We start from the raw sequence: 15,227 nt of genomic DNA, 5'->3' as shown, positions 1-15,227 counted from the left end.
AGCACAGACAGAACCTTCTGTCTTGTCAGGGGCTTAAAGGGACATTATGACCAGGCCTGCATGGACAGCTTCAGGAACAAAGGATTCCAGGATTAAAGATTCCACAGTGGAGGGGACGTAAGTACAGCGATGGCTGGTCCATGCTGATGTGTGGCAGAAGCCATCACAGTACTGCAATTGTCCTAAAATTAAAAATAAATAAATTAAGGGGAAAAAAGCTTGCAACAGGACTTCCCTGGTGGTCCACTGGTTGGGAATCTGCCTTCCTATGTGGAGGACACAGGCCCAATCCCGGGAATGGGAAAATTCCACATGTCTTGGGGCAGTAAGCCCGTGGGCCACAAGCCCATGTGCCTAGAGCAGGTGCTCCACAACAAGAGAAGCCACGGCTATAAGACACCCTGCACCACAGCAAAGAGCAGCCCCCTTCCCACAATTAGAGAAAGCCTGTGCCCAGTGACAAAGACCCAGCACAGACATTAATTAGTTAATTAAAACACTGCAACAACCAGCCACACCTCCTCCTCTTTTAGTGTGTGTGTGTGTGTGTGTGTGTAAGTGTGAAAGTGTGAAAGTGTGAGTTCACACATGGGTATTTAATCAGTATTGTTCCCTCTTCTCCTTGGAATTTTCTTCCCCATCGGTTAGGGTTATTTTACATTCAATAAACGCTGTTTGACTATCCCTCTCACTCCCCAAAAAGCCCATCTAACTCAAGTAAGATGATTCTTTGGAGCACAAGCTCACCATCTCGTTGGTCTGCTGGCTTTCCAAATAAAGTCACTATTCCTTTCCTGAAGACCTCATCACTCTGTCCCTTGACAGACAATGTGAGGTTGGACTCAGAGAGCATTCATGAGACTTTGGCAGAGGTGTCATTCATTTTAGACAGAATCCATAGACGTCACTCTCACAGCTGATATCTGTGGCTTCAAAGAAGATATGCAGATGGCCAACAGGCATATGAAAAGATGCTCCGCATTGCTATTTAATAGAGAAAGGCAAATCGACACTGCAAGGAGGTACCACTGCATACTGATCAGAATGGCCATCATTAGACAGTTGATGAATAACATGCTGGAGAGGGTGTGGAGAAGAGGGAAACCCTCTTACACTGTTGGGGGAGTGTAAACTGGTGCAGCCACTGTGGAAAACAGCAGGGCAGTTCCTTAAAAAAGTAAAAACAGAGTTTCCATATGATCCAACAATTCCAGTCCTGAGCACATATCTGGAAAAAAACTATACCTTGAAAAGATTGATGCACCCCTATGTTCATAGCAGCAAAACTTACAATAGCCAAGACATGGGAACAGCCTAATTGTCCATCGAGAGATGAATGGATAAAGAAGATGTACATGCTTATACACACAGAGAATGGACACCACTCAGACATTTAAAGAATGAAATCATGCCATTTGCAGCAGCATGGATGGACCTAGAGATTAACATTAATGGAAGGAGACAGAAAGAGAAAGACAATTTTCCTGTGATATCATCCGTATGTGGAATCTAAAATGAGCATATCAATGAAACAGGAACAGACTCACAGACATAGAGAACAGGCTTGTGGTTGCCAAGGAGGGAAGGACTGGAGGCTTGGGATGAGCAGATGAAATCTCTTTATACATAGAATGGATAAAGAATGAGGCCCTACAGTATGGCACAGGGAATTCTAATCAGTATCTTGCCATAAATCATAATGGAAAAGAAGATATATGTCAAGCTGAATCAATTTGCTCTACAGCAGAAATAAACTATACTTCAATAATTTTTTAAATTTTTTAAAATTTGTGGTTTAAATATCTGCAATGAAACATTACATGGCAGTAAAAATGCACAAACTGAAATGACAAAGAATACAGATCAATTCTGAAAATGATATTAAGTAAACAAAAGGAAAATTTAAGAAGGGGGACTGTACTGTTACTCCATTACATACATAATGATCAAGAGGAGACCTGATTTATTACTTAGGGAGCATCACTAATTTTAACGACCCCCACCCCCAGCACAATGGTGTGGAATTACAGCCCTTACTGAGGTTCTTTCCTGTCTATGAACGACAGCTGAACTGGGTGTATGTCTTCCCTTGGCCTCCTGAAACAGCTGGGCCATTTTGTCCCAGTTTAGAGTTCATTCTTGTGGATACGCCCCTCACTCAAGCATTCTGGAGCTGGGAAGTCTCTACTTGACATATTTTGTGTTCATCTGAGAATCCCAGGGACGGGGGAACCTGGTGGGCTGTGGTCTATGAGGTCGCACAGAGACGGACACAACTGAAACGACTTAGCAGCAGCAGCAGCAGAGTATCTAGGAAGCAGTGTGGTCCACTTTTTCAGGCAGAACAAATCCCCCTCCCAGAAAAACACCACAGTCACCTTTGCACACGTTATCTTTGTGTACATGTGTGGTCCTTGGATTGGAAAGGGAGGAAGAGAGAGAGACAGAGAGAGTGTTGTGTGTGCAAAGTCTCCACTCACAGTCACGAAATAATTTCAGATGAAGAAGAGTCAGACAAAGACAAAAATCACATGATATAGCTTACTTGTGACATCTGCAAAAATGAACTTCTTTACAAAACAGACTTACACAGAATGAACTTACAGTTACCAGTTGGGATAGTGTCAGGGGGAGGTTATCTTGTAAGTTTGTTACTGACATATACACACGGCTATATTAAAAATGCATGACCACAAGGACCTACTGGATAAAACAGAGAATTCTACCTAATATTCTGTAACTACCTAGGAGGGAAAAGAATTTGAAAAGCAGCAGATGCATGTATATGTGTAACTGAGTCACTTTGCTGTACACCTGAAACTAACACAGTTAGCTCCTTAATCACATATATTACAATACAAATTTCTTCATATTTTCAAAGAGCCATAATACGCATGTCTGGTCCTCTCATAAGAATGCAGAATAAAAGTCTCTATTAATGAGTCTTTAATTGACAACCTGCACTGAGCCTGATACACAAGGTGGGGACATGTGGTTTGTCTTCTGTGAAGAGTTAAGGTTAATGAGATTTATCAGGAGCTTGGGAAAACCATCCTGCATGGTATATACTGAATCCCAGTTACTACTTCCTAGAGGCAGCAAAATCTGTTCAAATCCTCTTAGGTTTATAGTGTTTAGGGAAAACAAAATGTGACGATCAGGTCATGAGGCGTGCTCCGTGATGCGGCTAAAGTCAGACTTCCATCAAGGTGTGAGAAGAGGCTGGCCATCTTCCCATGTGACCTGAGCCAGGCTGACTGTACCAACAACACTGACCGCTTCCGCATCCTGTGACTCTGTCAGCTTTGCTCAGTTCTGCCTCCGGTCTCACAGAAGCAGAGCCATGTGCCCCACACTCCTCAGCCTCCTGAGTCTCGGTGAGTCCAGAAAGACACGGTTGGAGAGGGTTATGGTGGAAATTAGGAGGTCTTCACACCACTGACCAGGTTCCCTGGATGAGGGTGCAAAGAGCGTGGGGTCCATCGGGACAAGCCATCTCTGACGTGCTTTTCCTTCTAGGATTGTGTGTGAGTCTGAGGATCTGGGCAGCTGTGGGTGAGTCCTCCCTATCCCTTATTTCTCTGTTGAGCAGAGCAGTTGGGGCTGATGCAGATGACACTGGGGGCTGGGTGTCAGTACAGTGAGACCCGCATTCCCTGTGGATCCCAGGTCCTCCTATTGGCCTTGGTACTCATCTTCACCTTCCCCAGAAGTTAACCCAGCTCTGGACTCTGGACCTGAAGGCACAGTGTGAAGTCTGGGAGCTGGGAGCTAGGCCCAGTGAGCGCCATTTCTATCATGAGAGGGGAGCAAGAGGCTTGCAGCCCACAGACCCTCCCCTACAAGCCGGCTCATGGCATCTCCAGCTGGCCCTTAACAACAGGATCTGCAGGAAGCCCGCTGGACCTGAGCCCAGGGAATGGTCTGGTCATCAGGCAGGGCCACCTGGATCTTGTCACACATTTGGTGTAGGTTAGCTAACAAAGGAGCCAGGTTCCAGCTTTATTTCCTTCTTTTCAGTCAAGTGGCTTTTTCATTTGTTAGTTGTGTTACTGTGAGTCACTCAGTTGTTTCCGATCTTTGCGACCGCACGGACTGTAGCTCACCAGGCTCCTCTGTCCATGGGATTCTCCAGGCAAGAATACTGGACAGGATTGCCATTTCCTTCTCCAGGGGATCTTCCCTACCTGGGGACTGAACCCTGCTCTCCTGCGTTGCAGGAAGTTTCTTTACCGCTTGAGCTACAACAAATCCAACAGGGAAGCCCTCCCACTTCTTTTCCAGGCATCAGTTTTTTGGTGGTGTTTCTTTTGCCTGCATTGTACAGCATGCAGGATCTCAGTTTCATGATGAGGGATTCAACCCGGGCCCTTGGCAGAGAAAGTGCTGAGTCCTAATGATCGGACCACACAGGAATGCCCAGTGTTTTGTGTTTTGAGAGAGCTTTCAACATTTTGTCAATGCAAGGAGTTATTCTCCTGATAAAAATCACTGCTGAGAATCATATTCTTAGAATCTCCGTGATGTCTGTCCTGGGTTGACTGTGTCTCTGTCTGTCCCCCAGCCCCAGGTGTCCTTGAGTATCAGGGTGATGCACTTTAGGATTGGTGCCTTGGAAGAATTGAAAGGGAAGCACTCCAACAAGTCCAGTGGGGAGAGGGGACCTTTCCTATTTTCCTCTCAAAACCTGTGACTCCTTCTCTCCTAGGTGAATATGACAAGCCCTCTTTGTCAGCCTGGCCAAGCCCCATGGTTCCCTTAGGACAGACTGTGACTCTTCAGTGTCACTTCCGTTCTCCACGTAAGAGATTCAAACTGTTCAAAACAGATGGGACCAGTTTGACTGAGCTCCATGGAAATCATTTCAACACCTTCACCCTTGGCCCAGTGACCAGAGAACATGCCGGGTCCTACACATGTTCCAGATTCTCCAGTTCTCTTCCTGTGTTGTCCAGACACAGTGACCCCCTGCAGATTGTGGTCACAGGTAGGAGGGGTCCAGCCCAGCCCAGGACAGCTGTCTATGCAGGCAATCCCATCCTAGGTCCAAGTTCCTTACATGGTCAAAGATTTACTCAGGATTTCCAGCCAGGAATGAATCAGGAAAGAGAACCCACTGTGAGAGTTTAAACTCAGGGTGTTGAATAGATGGGGTGCTCTGGCAAAGGAAGGAGGAGCCTCCCTAGGCATTAGTTAGACAGGATGCTGCCGCTGCCTGTCAGCAGGGAGGATGGGGAGTGACCCTGATCCAGCACCTGCCACCCAGGAGTGAGCTGTAATCCCATATGAAGGAGCTGGAGCCCCAGGGAGGAGTCAAGGAATGTCTCCAGAGGCGTTAGTTGGGGGTCACAGATGGGGAAATGTTCCCTTTTTTCTCCACCTCCTTTCCAATCTCCTGCCAGTCATCACCCACATTCTAGATGAGTGTGAACGGAGGCAGGGAATTCATCGTCAGAACCACCCAGCTCCCCACCAACATATCAGGGATAGCATGAAGCTGAGAGCATGACAACCCACTCCAGTATTCTTGCCTGGAGAATCCTATGGACAGAGGAGCCTGGCAGGCTATGGTTCATGTGGTTGCAGAGTTGGACAGGACTGAAGTGTCTGAAGTGTCATGCATGCCTGAAGCTGAGAGCAGATCCAACAGCTAAAGAGCTTAGAATAAACACAGAGGAGGCTGGAGGTCTTGAGCAAAGAGAAACAGAAAAGCATGAGCCAGACCCCAAGAACAAGGCTAAAGAAAATGCAACAGAACAGACAGGAAGGGTAATTGGTGTTGCTGCTTCATGGGAGATTTTTTACACCTTCAGATGTCAGGGGAAGCGCCAAGGTGGGGTGACTCACTGAAGCTCACAAGCTCTTTGCTCCTAGGTGTCTTCACAAAACCCTCCATCTCAGCCCACCCCAGCCCCCTCATGCGTGCAGGAGAGAATATGACCCTCCGCTGTCAGTCACTGCTGGGGTTTGACAAGTTTATCTTGCACCAAGAAAATAGCACAGGGCATTTCCAGAGACGTGGACAGATGCTCACTAGTGGGCATGTCCCAGCTGACTTCTCCATTGGCCCCATGACTTTGGCGAGTGCGGGCACCTACAGATGCTATGGCTCTTTCAGCCACTCCCCCTATGTGTGGTCAGCTCCCAGCGACCCCGTGGACATCATCATCTCAGGTGAGTGTGGCCAGACCATTGCCTTCTGCTCTCTGTGTCACAGAAGGTGTTGTGTCCAGTCCAGCGTCAGTACCGGGAGAGAATGACAGGCGTGCAGAGACACTCACAAACTCGGGAGAGGGAACAAAGCAGAGAGAGGAGGTGTGGACGCAGAAGGGAAAAGAGAACAGAGTCCCTGCCATGTGTCTACAGGAAGACACAGCTGGTGACAGAGGGAAGGAGCAAGAACGTGAAAGAACGACCAACAGAGAAAAGTGTACCAGAGCAGGGACGCGGGCCTTCCCGCTCAGACAGCCACTGATGGGTGGTTAAGGGGTTGGTTTCCTGCTTTCATGTCAGAGCTCCTTCCTCTGTCAGCAGCACACTGTGGTACCGGCCCCCTGCAGTCCTGCTCCTGGGTGATCGAGATGGAGGTTGACACCCTGAAGTTGCTCAGCCTTGTGGTTTAATGCATCCTTCTGCACAAAGAGGGGGGAGTGGTCCCTCCTATCCTCCCACTAAGGAGTCACGTCCAGCCCCTGGGGTCGGACAGGGCAGCACTGAACACTCCCTCAAGAATGAGGTGGTCAAAGATCCTGTGAGATTCTGGCAATTTCCACTCCATAATGTCTGCTTCTGGATCAATACCATGTTTTCTGATGGTCCCAAAAGTAGTTAGTAGGTTACGGTTTTCTAGAGCAGCCCAATAAGGTTGATTTTTTAAATCTATTTTTTCTTATTGATTTTTGTTGAAGTTTGGTTGATTTAAGATGTTGTTGATTCCTGTTGTACAACAGAATGGTTCAGCTATTCATATACATATATTCCTTTTTTAAATTTGAATTTATGTATTTTGGCTAATTACTTTACAATATTGTATTGGGTTTTTTAAAAAAGGATATTACTAGTTTGCATTCCCACCAACAGTGTAACAGGGTTCCCTTTTCTCCACACCCTCTCCAGCATTTATTGCCTGTAGACTTTTGGATAGCAGCCATTCTGACTGCATGGAATGGTTCCTCATTGTGGTTTTGATTTCCATTTCTCTGATAATGAGTGATGTTGAGCATCTTTTCATGTGTTTGCCAGCCATCTGTATGTCTTCTTTGAGAAATGTCTGTTTAGTTCTTTGTCCATTTTTTTGATCGAGTCATTTATTTTTCTGGAATTGAGCTGCAGGATTTGCTTGTACATTTTTGAGATTAATTCTTTGTCAGTTGCTTCATTTGCTATTATTTTCTCCCATTCTGAAGGCTGTCTTTTCACCTTGCTTATAGTTTCCTTTGTTGTGCAGAAACTTTTAATTTTAATTAGGTCCCATTTGTTTATTTTTGCTTTTATTTCCAATATTCTGGGAGGTGGATCATAGAGAATCCTGCTGTGATTTATGTCAGAGAGTGTTTTGCCTATGTTCTCCTCTAAGAGTTTTATAGTTTCTGGTCTTAGGTTTAGATCTTTAATCCATTTTGAGTTTATTTTTGTGTATGGTGTTAGAAAGTGTTCTAGTTTCATTCTTTTACAAGTGGTTGACCAGTTTTCCCAGCACCACTTGTTAAAGAGATTGTCTTTACTCCATTGTATATTCTTGCCTCCTTTGTCAAAGATAAGGTGTGCATAAATGTGTGGATTTATCTCTGGGCTTTTTATTTTGTTCCATTGATCTATATGTCTGTCTTTGTGCCAGTACCTTACTGTCTTGATGACTGTGGCTTTGTAGTAGAGCCTGAAGTCAGGCAGGTTGATTCCTCCAGTTCCATTCTTCTTTCTCAAGATTGCTTTGGCTATTCGATGTTTTTTGTATTTCAATGCAAATTGTGAAAGTATTTCTTCTAGCTCTGTGAAAAATACCCTTGATAGCTTGATAGGAATTGCATTGAATCTATAGATTGCTTTGGGTAGTATACTCATTTTCACTATATTGATGCTTTCGATTCATGACCACGGTATATTTCTCCATCTATTTGTGTCCTCTTTGATTTTTTTCACCAGTCTTTTATAGTTTTCTATACATAGGTCTTTTGTTTCTTTAGGTAGATATATTCCTAAGTATTTTATTCTTTTCATTGCAATTGTGAATGGAATTGTTTCCTTAATTTCTCTTTCTATTCTCTCATTATTAGTCTATAGGAATGCAAGGGATTTCTGTGTTTTGATTTTATATCCTGCAACTTTACTATATTCCTTGATTGGCTCTAGTAATTTTCTAGTGGAGTTTTTAGGGTTTTCTATGTAGAGGATCGTGTCATCTGCAAACAGTGAGAGTTTTACTTCTTCTTTTCCAATTTGGATTCTTTTATTTCTCTTTCTTTTCTGATTGCTGTGGCCAAAAATTCCAAAACTATGTTGAATAGTAGTACTAAAGGTGGGAACCTTTTAAAAAGTCTTGTTCCTGACTTTAGGGAGAACAGTGTGGAGATTCCTTTAAAAACTGGAAATAGAACTGCCTTATGACCCAGCAATCCCACTGCTGGGCATACACACTGAGGAAACCAAAATTGAAAGAGACACGTGTACCCCAATGTTCATCGCAGCACTGTTTATAATAGCCAGAATATGGAAGCAACCTAGATGTACATCAGCAGATGAATGGATAAGAAAGCTGTGGTACATATACACAATGGAGTATTACTCAGACATTAAAAAGAATGTATTTGAATCAGTTCTAACGAGGTGGATGAAACTGGAGCCTATTATACAGAGTGAAGTAAGCCAGAAAGAAACACACAAATAGAGTATACCTATGCATATATAAGGAATTTAGAAAGATGGTAATGATAACCCTGTATGTGAGACAGCAAAAGAGACACAGATGTATAGAACAGTCTTTTGAACTCTGTGGGAGAGTGTGAGGGTGGGATGATTTGAGAGAATGGCATTGAAAGATGTATAATATCATATGTGAAACAAATCGTCGGTCCAGGTTCAACCCATGATACAGGATGCTCAGGGCTGGTGCACTAGGATGTCCAGAGGGATGGTATGGGGAGGGAGGTGGGAGAGGGGTTCAGGATGGGGAACACGTGTACACCCATGGCGGATTCATGTTGATGTATGGCAAAACAAATACAATATTGTAAAGTAATTAGCCTCCAATTAAAATAAATGAATTTATATTTTAAAATTTTTTTTCAAATCTGTTGTGGAGGCAGATTTTAAAAAATGATTTTAAATGACATTCCATTTAAAAAATTATTTTTAATTGGATTTTAAATGATACCCCATATTTAAAGTTATTTCTGAATTTTTCCCTGTGCTGGGTATCCCTTGCTGTGGGGCTTTCTCTCCTGGCGGTGGGCGGCCTTCTCACTGCAGTGCCTCTCTTGTTGCACACTTCCGGCTTTAGTCCTGTACTTAGGACTAGAGTTACTTTGTGCTCTAAGATGAAGGTCTCCTCCTTCCAGGTCTGTCCAAGAAACCCTCTCTCTCAGCCCAGGGGGGCCCCGTGGTGAGGTCAGGAGAGAACGTGACGTTGGTCTGCAGCTCCGAAAGTGCCTTTGACCAGTTCCATCTGCTCAGGGACGGGGAGAACCTTGAGTGCCCACTTGCTGGAGGGCAGAGCTCCCATGGAACACTCCAGGCAGAGTTCCCTCTGGGTCCTGGGACCCCTGACCACAGCGGGGTCTACAGGTGCTACGGATCCTTCACTCGCTCTCCCTACTCGTGGTCAGACTCCAGCGACCCACTGTTCCTGTCTGTCACAGGTAAGGCACCTCTTCCTGGCCCATGCTTTCTTGTTGCTGTTCCAGCTTGCTGTCGCTAAGCTGTGTCCAATTCCTAGCGACCCCCTGGACTGCACCACAAGCGACTCCTCTGTCATTCACTATCTCTGCTTCATGTATCACAGCCTTGTCCTGGTGAAGGGGCTTGCATAACTCAATGAAGCTATTAGCCATGTCGTGCAGGGCCACCAAGACTGACAGGTCATAGTGAGGAGTTGGACAACACATAGTCCCCTAGGGGAGGAAATGCCAACCCACTCCAATATTCTTGTCTCCAGAACCCCAAGAAGATTCCCATGCTTCACAATGCACTAAATCACATTGCGTTGGCCAAGAAGTCCATTTGGGTTTTTCCATAACATCTTACTGCATCACTGAGCTCTATCTCAAGGGATCCATGCTGGTGTCAGGGGAACCTTAGGGCTTCTGGGGAAATGGAGGCGATGAGAACCAGAGAGGAAGAGAGATGGTAGATGACATCTCAACCCTCTTCCATCTCCAGTATAGATGCTTCACCTCAGAATCCTGTCTATCCAGGCAATAAAGAGGGAAATCCAGGGGAGGGAAAGGCTGGGCTGATTTGGGAAGATCAGAGATTGCCTTGGCTCCTTGCTTTTAGTCTTTTCCCAGAAGCACCTCTGACATACAGGAGATTTCCCAATTAAGGAGCATGGACACTCATTCCCGAAGCAGAGAGAATGTCTCTAGCTAACAACTGTCTTTCACCACCAGGCGTATCCTTCCCACATCCTTCACCATCACATCTCCAGGATGGAGGGTCTACTCAACGCACTCACAGGGAGGAACCAGAAGTTCTCCCCTCCCCCATCAGTGCCCTGAGGGATGACAGAGTCAAGGACAGGCAGAGGTCAACCTTCCAGAAAGAATAGTCCTCATTCAGTCAGTATGAGGAAGGTTACTTATTAACCCTGTCTTTTTCTCCTAGAATCCACTACAAGTACTTGCTCATCACCCATGGATCCACACACCACAGAAGGTAAGCAAGACAGTCTCCTATCTCAGCAAATTTCTGAGAAGACAGAGGGTTGCTGTGTGAGTGTGGGCTCAACCACCTCCCAACTCTGTGACTTTGGGCTCCTCAACATCGCTGTTAAGTTAGCATTTGAGACCATGGTCTGCAGGAGACCCACAGGGGACATTGAGCTTCTCATGCTCGGGGACTGGGAATTCCTAAACTGGACAAAGTGGGTCAGACTGACCTGACCCCACGCTTAAAGGAGATGCTTCCTTTCCCTCCCCCAGGATCTTTGAGGATGGATGTGGGGGGGCAAGCGGAGGATTTTAGGGAGCACCTTCAGTATGTGTCATTCCTCTGCTAGTGTTTATGAACTAAACATTCCACAGTTCAGATATATAAGTGTCGTGTCTTCCTGAGGATTCCATTCCAGGTCTGTGTGGATGGAGGGGAAATGTATTGTGGATTAACGCAGTCTCCATTCATGCAAAAATGCCATGGCTTGTAATATGGGGCACCAGACAATGATTGATTCAATGCCCAAGAGACCTTGATTCAGACTTCAGCTGGTCTTGCACAGCCTCTCTACTTTATCCACTGCTATCATCTCTCCGGGATGCTTTGGTACCTCCTGGGAAGCGGAGACCATCACTGATCAGGTTGCCAGATGCTGACAGTTTGACACAAGGATACAATAAATCCAAGGTGTAGGGGCACAGCCTACTCAACAAATAACCAGATTTTCTTCCATTTGCTTGTTGGTAGAAGCACCGCTTCCTCGAGAACACTCCAGCACGTGGTACATTGTCTTTGGGCTTGTCATAGCCTTCACCTCTACCAGCATCATCCTCGCTGCTCTTGTCTGTCACTGCTTTTCTACCCAAAATCGTAAGTCTGAAAGTGGCAAGCTCAGTATCATCTGACCCAGGGGGAGTTGGGTTCACAGCAGAGAATGGCATTTTGACTTCCTGTAGGTTAAAAACTGATCTCCAGTGTTGAGATCCCTGATGGAACGTCTTCCAGAGACCCATGAAGCCCTGTTCTTTTTATGAAAATATGTGTTGATTTATTCTTGGCTGCATCAGGTCTTGGCTGCAGCCGGGGGATCCTCATTGTGGAGCTGGGGTGCAGTTCAAGGCTGCAGAGCTTGTGGCCTCAGCAGGTGCAGCACGTGGGGCTTAGTTGCTTCAAGGCAGGTGGGATCATAGTTCTCCCACCCGGGATACAGCCTGCGCCCCTGCACTGGATGGTAGGATCTTAATCCCCGGGCCACCAGGGACATTCCAAGCCCTGTTCTTCCTTTCAACCACAGCCATCTGTTCTATTCCCTACATGATCTTGGGAATCTGCTATTACACAGAAAAGGATGGTCCATAACAGAAGACGTGGGATGGGTCCATGGGTTTGCACAGGATCATAAGACAGTCCATGAATGGCTGGGCTTGTATATGGGTGTGTGTGTGTGTGTGTGTGTGTGTGTGTGTGTGTGTGTGTAGCAGACAGTCTCAACACCTGGGGCATACCCCTGCCTTTTTCTGGCTTTGATGTCCCCATCAAAGATACGGAGGTCTGGAATAACTGCCTCCACCCCAAAAAGCCTTGACTCTCTTCCATTCTCAGATGTTTCCTTCACAGAAGGAGAGCCCAAGGAAGACAGAATAGTGAACAGCGAGGTGAGTCCTCCCAGGACAAACCCTTGCCATAGCCTGAGCCTCTCCAATACCCAGTGGCCCAGCCTTCGAAGGTCATGCCCCAGTCCATCATTCACACCTCCTTCCTCTCAGGATCCTGCAGCAGAAGACTTGATATACGCCCACTTGAACCACGGGACCCTGTCTGAGAGACTTCACTCCCGCTCCCTCGAGCCCCATGCACCTCTTCACCGAGTCCAGTATCTATGAAGAATTCAATGTAAACCACGACCATGCTGAGCCCTGACCTGTCCCCAGGCTGTGAGCACATAGAGTGTTACAAATCGAGGACTTATGTCTCTTTTTTAAGGGGTTCCTCCGTGGACACTCCTCCTCCTCCAAAGCAGCCCAGCAACTCTGAGGTAACAGTGCAGTCCAAGAATTATAGGATCGTCTTCAAAACTCCCACAACCTCTTAGTAATCTCCTGGCTATTCTAGGACTACATTTTATCTATCTCACCATTTGGGGAGAAGGTACAATCAATCACACATCCTGGACAGGTTACTATGATCATCCTACTTTTTCTAAAATTCCAATAAAGCATAAAAAATTTGCCATTTGACTCTTCAAATTATTCAGTTAAAAAAAATAAATATAATGTCTATGTGGTAATGTTTTACAAGGATGAACATATTTACAAGACAGAAACAGACTTGTAGACTTAGAGAACAATCTTAGAGTTACAGAGGGGAAGGGTGGGGGGAGAGATAGATTGGAAGTTTAAGATTGGCATGTGCACACTGTTACAATTAACATAAAATGCTTTCCATGAAGATAATAAAATCATGTTTGGGAACGCATGTAAGAATTAAAGATTTTAAAATTTAAAAATAAAAAACTAAAATAAAATTTAAAAATAAAAATAAATAAATAAAATCAATGCTAGATGGGCTTTAAAAAGATGAAGTATATTCTGTTTGAGAGATCCATTGTGGTGGCACTAGCGATCTGAGGCCGCGTGTGTGCATGCTAAGTCGATTCAGTCATATCCGACTCTTTGCAAACCCATGGATGGTGAGTAGCTCACTAGGCTCCTCTGTCCACGGGATTCTCCAGGCAAGGATACTGCAGTGGGCTGCCATTGCCTTCTCGAGGGGATCTTCTTGACCCAGGGATTGAACCCACGTCTCTCATGTCTCTTGCATTGGAAGGTGGACTTGTTATCACTGAGCCACCGGGGAAGCCCCCTCAGCCTTTCCCAGCCATGTGCCCTGAGGGTGCTGGGGTTCCAGGGGTAGAAACAGGACGACAAATCTCCTTCAGGCTGGGTCTGCAGCGGCCGATAAAGTAGTTACCCAGCCACGCGGTACAATGACTCTACACGTATATGAAGTAGAGCATTCAGTTCTTCAGTCACACCCACCACATTTCATGTTCTTGGTAGCGTCATGTGGCCAGGTGCCATGGTGCTGGACAGAGCAGATGTTTAAAAAGTCCCGTCACCACAGAGAATTCTACTGGACATTCCACGCCAGATCACTGAAGGGCTACAGAGGGAACACTTGCCCCAGGGAGGCTTTGCATGTGTTGTGTTAATCCATCGATATTTGCATGTTTTGTCTTTTTTGCTTCTTTTCACCAAAGCAAAGGATTTGAGAATCTTGTGCCTTTTAAGTTATCAACTGTTGGCGCAATGTGGCTTGGCTTAGCCAAGAGGAGGGCTGAAGAGCATAACACCATGAGGACCCCGGTGTGAACTGAGCTGGCAAATGGGGTGAAAATCAAGCTCCACAGAGCCTTAGTTGCTCCCTGAGGTGGTGTGTGTGATCTCTCCCTGGCTTAGAACTAAATCATCCAAGAACTGTTTTACCAAGAGAAATGTCAGGATCACTAAAAGTGAAGACATGCTGGGGCTTCTGTGTTGTTACTATGAGGGAGCATATACCACACTGCTGTGCAATATATCTGAATGTGCAATCATTTCATAATATATGTAAGTCAGGTCATTACCTTGGATACCACAGGGCTGTATGTCAATTATAACTCTGTGAAACTGGATAGATAGATGATACATGTGCTTAGTCACTCAGCCATGTCCGACTCTTTGTGACTCTTTGGACTGAAACCTTGTAGGGTCCTCTGTCCATGGGATTCTCCAAGCAAGAATACTGGAGTGGTTTGCATTCCATTCTCCATGATGTTACGTAGATAGATACATAGATAGATCAATAGACTTCAGTGGTTGCAATACCACTTCCTGAGGCAGTTGATGATTTTAGCAGGCTATTTCCTGTCTTTTTTTTACTTTGCTTCATGGAAGTATATCATATGTATTAATATATGCGTCTGCCCTCGATCAGGAGCTCTGACGAGGACCATTCTTGTCTAACCCTGAGTCTCCGTTGGTTGAAGAGGAGAGCAACATGCAGCATCAAAGGATGCTTTGAAGAGACAGAAATGACTCACATGCTTCCCCTCAAGGGGACAGAGACACAATCTGCTTTTTACAGACACTGGCCTGTCACTGGGAGAAGTAAAGCCTGCCCTCTGGGCCCAAGAGGAAGAGTTGTGCTTTCTTGTGGGAGCAAAGAGTACTTTGCAAAACTCCCCAGCCCTCCTCACTCCCCCACCCCTTGGTTCAGCAGTTCTCTGAGGGCATCGCTGAAGGTCACACTCAACTCCTCGACTCACATCTCGTATTCAATCACACAGTAAAAGAGTTCAGTCCCCAGGGCCCCTCTGACCC

General features: G+C 45.7%; 1 pseudogene; it reads left to right on the top strand.

The window, feature by feature from the left end:
• Positions 1–3,311: 3,311 nt before the first annotated feature.
• Positions 3,312–13,096, top strand: LOC101102754 (putative killer cell immunoglobulin-like receptor like protein KIR3DP1; annotated as a pseudogene).
• Positions 13,097–15,227: the final 2,131 nt, after the last annotated feature.

Source organism: Ovis aries, chromosome 14 (assembly GCF_016772045.2).
Source record: "Ovis aries strain OAR_USU_Benz2616 breed Rambouillet chromosome 14, ARS-UI_Ramb_v3.0, whole genome shotgun sequence".
In the NCBI taxonomy this organism is placed as follows: domain Eukaryota; kingdom Metazoa; phylum Chordata; class Mammalia; order Artiodactyla; family Bovidae; genus Ovis; species Ovis aries.
This window is presented reverse-complemented; position numbering and strand designations above follow the sequence as displayed.